Consider the following 6477-nt stretch of genomic DNA (forward strand, 5'->3'; position numbering starts at 1 on the left):
GTCAGCAGTAGTCAGTGGTGGTCAGTAGTGGTTGGTCAGTGACCAGTAGCGGTCAGTGGTGGTCATTGATCAGTGGAGGTCTGCAGTGGTCAGTTCGTCATGATGATACACAAAGTGACAAAACAATGCAATCTCAAGATTTTTGTGTAGTGGTCAGCAGTATCACGAACTGCTCACTGATGGCCAAAAGGAATGACAGTGGTCAGGAAATGGTCAGATTCTGTCAAGTCTTCTGAATACAGCATTACTGTGTCAAAGTGATGGAAGCTGGTGGTGGTCAGCAGTGGTCAATTAGTGGTCGAACACCTGCTAAGACATGATAATGGATAGACGTGACAAAATAAAGCAATCTGAGCACTTTTGGATCGTGGTCAGTAGTGGTCAGCAGTGGTCAGCAGTGGTCCTAGACCTGGCGGAACAGAGACGTGGGGGAATATCGAGCTGATCCCCTTTGAGAAGGTGGGTCGGAAGATGTTTATGGTCTCAGTCTCTTCCATAACCTGATCAACGAAATGTTAAGAGTTGTGCTAAACATAACAACACTTGATACTGACGAGTGTTTGAAACACTTGTTCTTTAATCTGAAGCATGCAAGCATGCTCCATCACTGCGAATTGCGTGCGTGGCACTGGGTGTGAGATTTTACTTGCGTTACAACATATCCATTCCATTTGGTTTGAAAAATGATCATAAAAAACAAAAACAAAACAAAAATAAATAAATAAATAAACATAAAAATCAGCACACACCCCTCCCCCCTCCCTCCCCCCTCGCCCCCTAAAAAACCAAACCAACAAACAAACGAGGAAGCAAAAACAAAACAACAGGAAATGATTTAGTTTGTGAAACACGTTTGTAATATCACACACACACACACACACACACACACACACACACACACACACACACACACACACACACACACACACACACACACACACACACACACACACACACACACACATGCAAATCAAATTAAGGTATGGTGCATAGAGCCTTGCCGACCACTGATGCCATCTCAAAACTATCGCCACGTTAGCATCTACTTCAAGTCAATGGTAAAAAGTACAATAGATACTACTGCTTCTATCTTTCACTTAAAAAATTTAAAAACCCTCCAGATTTTAAAACACACACACACACACACACACATATATATATATATATATATATAATATTGGAAGTGGTTGACAACTTTGTTGATCAATACTTACGGTAAAATCCTTCTGTTATCACGAAGGATCTTTTGGCGATATTTTTACTTTCCCATTGTTTGTTTACCGATCAGTGTGTACGAGTGGTTTTTCTTGCGTTTCAACAAACCCATTCAATCTCGCTTCAAAATTAATTATGAAAAAAAAGAACAACAAGCCCCCTCCCCCCCCCCCCTCCACCCCAAGCCCCCATAAAAAAACAAAATAGAATAAACTAAAACACGAAGAAGCAAAACCAGGCAAAACAACAACGGGAAATCATGAGTTTGTGAGTTTGGGAAACCGGTTTGTATCATTACACACACACACACACACACACACACATATATATATATATATATATATATATATATATATATATATATATATATATACTTGTAGTCATTGGCAACTTTGTTGATCAATGCTTGCGGTAAGATCCTTCTGTCATCACCAAGGATGTTTTGGCAATCTTTGTACTTTCCCATTGTTCGACACGTTGTGAGTGGGCATCTTGGGCAAACAAGTGCAGTGCTGACTCACGTGCTGTTCATTCACAAAATTAGTAATTCGCACAATTCTTTTAACGGTGGATGTCTAGTGAACTCTCTCTCTCTCTCTCTCTCTCTCTCTCTCTCTCTCTCTCTCTCTCTCTCTCTCTCTCTCGTGTGTGTGTGTATGCGCGCACGCGTGCGCGCGCGCGAAATACAAAATACAAAAATAAAATATTGAGTGTTATGGGAACTGGATGCCGGGAACTGATGAAAATAATTTTAGTTCGTTTTTCTTCTGGCATGACTCACAGGAAGCACTGCCTTTTAACGCTCATGTATACTGTGGAATGTTCAGAATACATTTATGTCTAAAGATCTTCTGACATACATTCAGTACATATGGGCCAGAAACTTCCTTTACACGTTAATTCTACAGCATTTCTGTAAAGTACTTTATGGTATCCTCCGAGCATGCAGTTGTTTCTAGCAACGATACAATTTGAAAAATATTCTGGAATTAAACATAGTTTACAGAAGCTTCTAGCTTACGTATATTTCGTGTCGTCTTCAGCATACACAGTTACATGCACACATTTATCACCTGCGCAGTATCTTCTGTTAGACGTGCTTTGCATTAACTTCTGACACACATTGACTACAGTATTTCCTACAGACACACACTGTGTAGCGTTTTCTGACAAATATACACTGTGTTGTATTTTCTGACAGACATATGGTGTACAGTTTTTAATGACAGACATGTGGTGTGCAGTATTTTATGATAGACATGTGTGTGGTATTTTATGTCAGACGTGTGGTGTGCAGTATTTTATAATAGACATGTGTGTAGTATTTTATGTCAGACGTGTGGTGTGCAGTATTTTATGACAGAAATATGGAGTGCAGTATTTTTTTAACAGACATGTATGTAGTATTTTATGACAGACATGTGGTGTGCAGTATTTTATGACAGACATGTGGTGTGAAGTATTTTCTGACAGACATGTGGTGTGCAGTATTTTATGACAGACATGTGGTGTGAAGTATTTTCTGACAGACATACACTGTGCAGTATTTTCTGACAGACATGTGATGTGCAGTATTTTCTGACAGACATGTGGTGTGAAGTATTTTCTGACAGACACGTGGTGTGAAGTATTTTCTGACAGACATGTGGTGTGAAGTATTTTCTGACAGACATACACTGTGCAGTATTTTCTGACAGACATGTGATGTGCAGTATTTTCTGACAGACATGTGGTGTGCAGTATTTTCTGACAGACATGTGGTGTGCAGTATTTTCTGACAGACATACACTGTGCAGTATTTTCTGACAGACATGTGGTGTGAAGTATTTTCTGACAGACATGTGGTGTGCAGTATTTTCTGACAGACATGTGGTGTGCAGTATTTTCTGACAGAGATACACTGTGCAGTATTTTATGACAGACATGTGGTGTGCAGTATTTTCTGACAGACATGTGGTGTGCAGTATTTTCTGACAGACATACAATGTGCAGTATTTTCTGACAGACATGTGGTGTGCAGTATTTTCTGACAGACATGTGGTGTGCAGTATTTTCTGACAGACATGTGGTGTGCAGTATTTTCTGACAGACATGTGGTGTGCAGTATTTTCTGACAGACATGTGGTGTGCAGTATTTTCTGACAGACATACAATGTGCAGTATTTTCTGACAGACATGTGGTGTGCAGTATTTTCTGACAGACATACACTGTGCAGTATTTTCTGACAGACATGTGGTGTGCAGTATTTTCTGACAGACATACACTGTGCAGTATTTTCTGACAGACATGTGGTGTGCAGTATTTTCTGACAGACATACAATGTGCAGTATTTTCTGACAGACATACAATGTGCAGTATTTTCTGACAGACATGTGGTGTGCAGTATTTTCTGACAGACATACAATGTGCAGTATTTTCTGACAGACATGTGGTGTGCAGTATTTTCTGACAGACATACACTGTGCAGTATTTTCTGACAGACATGTGGTGTGCAGTATTTTCTGACAGACATACACTGTGCAGTATTTTCTGACAGACATGTGGTGTGCAGTATTTTCTGACAGACATACAATGTGCAGTATTTTCTGACAGACATACAATGTGCAGTATTTTCTGACAGACATGTGGTGTGCAGTATTTTCTGACAGACATACAATGTGCAGTATTTTCTGACAGACATGTGGTGTGCAGTATTTTCTGACAGACATACAATGTGCAGTATTTTCTGACAGACATACAATGTGCAGTATTTTCTGACAGACATACAATGTGCAGTATTTTCTGACAGACATACACTGTGCAGTATTTTCTGACAGACATGTGGTGTGCAGTATTTTCTGACAGACATGTGGTGTGCAGTATTTTCTGACAGACATGTGGTGTGCAGTATTTTCTGACAAACATACAATGTTCAGCATTTTCTGACAGTCAAAAAGCGTGCAGTATTTTCTGAAGTCGTAGTGTACAGTAATCCCTGATATACTTACACTGTTCAGTATATTAGAAGGTAATGTCTCTGGAAATGAAATTACATCTAATGGTCAGCTAAATCAAGAGGTGTTTTTACATTGGGGGATCAATGTACTTGGTGTTGTCAACTCATTCAGACATCTTGCGGTCACAGGCCGCCAAACTGGGAAACATTCCGAGGAAACCAGCGTGGTGCTGGGTTTGGCACGCACGGTCAAGATGCTGTGTGGTTCTGGATATTTTTTTTTATGTCTGTATCAGGACTGTAGGTTCTGGCGACATGAGAACGTTTCGTAATGTTATAATACACTAATCAAAACACTTACATATGTTTATCCCGCTATCATTGCAGTCAGTTGAAGAACAAATCGACTTCAGATAATTCTCGTATCAACCAAAACAGAAATTAAAATATAACGCAAAAACTAACACTTTCATGTTTATCCTGCTATCATTTCAATTAATTGAAGAACAAATCGACTTCAGATAATTCTCGTATCAACAAAAACAGAAATTAGAATATTACGCAAAAAGAAAATTCACGTAATATATATTTTAGAAGTTTTTGACAATTACTACATTGATCCAAACTGATAATGTGGCATTTGAGGCATTTGGAAGGGTGGGGCGGGGGAGAGACAAAACTCAAAGAGAGAGAGGGGGAGACAAAACTCAGAGAGAGAGGGGGGGGGAGACAGAACTCAGAGAGAGAGGGGGGGGGAGACAGAACTCAGAGAGAGAGAGGGGGAGAGACAGAACGAGAGAGAGGGTGGGGAGAGACAGAACTCAGAGAGAGAGGGGGGGAGACAGAATTCAGAGAGAGAGAGGGGGAGAGGCAGAACTCAGAGAGAGAGGAGGGGGGAGAGACAGAACTCAGAGAGAGAGGGGGGGGAGACAGAACTCAGAGAGAGAGAGGGGGAGAGACAGAACTCAGAGAGAGAGAGGGGGGGGAGACAGAACTCAGAGAGAGAGAGGGGGAGAGACAGAACTCAGAGAGAGAGGGTGGGGAGAGACAGAACTCAGAGAGAGAGGGGGGGGAGACAGAATTCAGAGAGAGAGAGGGGGAGAGGCAGAACTCAGAGAGAGAGGAGGGGGGAGAGACAGAACTCAGAGAGAGAGGGTGGGGAGAGACAGAACTCAGAGAGAGAGGAGGGGGGAGAGACAGAACTCAGAGAGAGAGAGGGGGAGAGACAGAACTCAGAGAGAGAGGGTGGGGAGAGACAGAACTCAGAGAGAGATAGGGGGAGAGACAGAACTCAGAGAGAGAGGGGGGGGGAGACAGAGAGAGAGGGGGGGGAGACAGAACTCAGAGAGAGAGGGGGGGGAGACAGAACTCAGAGAGAGAGAGGGGGGGAGACAGAACTCAGAGAGAGTGGGGGGGGGAGACAGAACTCAGAGAGAGAGGGGGGGGAGACAGAACTCAGAGAGAGAGGGGAGGGGGGGAGACAGAACTCAGAGAGAGAGGGGGGGGGAGACAGAACTCAGAGAGAATTCAGAGAGAGAGGGGGGGAGAGACAGAACTCAGAGAGAGAATGGACAGAGACTGCAAGAAAGTGGGGAAGAAAATGGGTGGTGGCGTGTGCCTGTATGTCAATGAGAAGTGGTGTGACAGTGCGAATGTGTGTGTGAAGAAGCAACTGTGTACACAGGAACTTGAACTCATATCAGTGTCGCTGAGGCCTCGATACCTGCCACGTGAGTTCGGCCGTATTTTCTTGACTGTTGTGTACGCCCCAGTCTTTGACCAGGCATCTGCTGCACGTGCAGGAAGGACGATCGCAGGTGTTGTTCGCGACCTTCAACTCATCTCTGCCGACGCCCCGTGTTTTATTGTTGGAGATTTTAATCACTGTGATTTAAAGAAAGCCTTACCTTCTTTTAAACAATATGTTACCTGCCGGACCAGACTGGACAAGACAATCGATCTGTGTTATGGGAACATTCCTAATGCCTACAAATCTGTTCCCCTTGCACCAGTGGGTGTATCTGATCATGATGTTGTTCATTTAATCCCAGCCTACAGACCAAAGATAGACAGAGCTGATTGTGAAAAAGAGTGTGAAAGTTTGGACGTCAGAGAGTGTGGATGAACTGAGAGGATGTTTTGATTGTACTGATTGGAGTGTGTTGACTGACCCATGTGAGAATGTTCATGAAGCAGCTGATGTTGTTACATCTTATATCAGTTTCTGTGAAGACATGATAATTCCGACAAAAATAATTAAACTTTTCCCCAACAACAAACCATGGATCTCAAAGTCTCTCAAAACAATTTTAAACGAGAAAAAGGT

Source organism: Babylonia areolata, chromosome 2 (genome assembly GCF_041734735.1).
Source record: "Babylonia areolata isolate BAREFJ2019XMU chromosome 2, ASM4173473v1, whole genome shotgun sequence".
In the NCBI taxonomy this organism is placed as follows: Eukaryota; Metazoa; Mollusca; class Gastropoda; order Neogastropoda; family Buccinidae; genus Babylonia; species Babylonia areolata.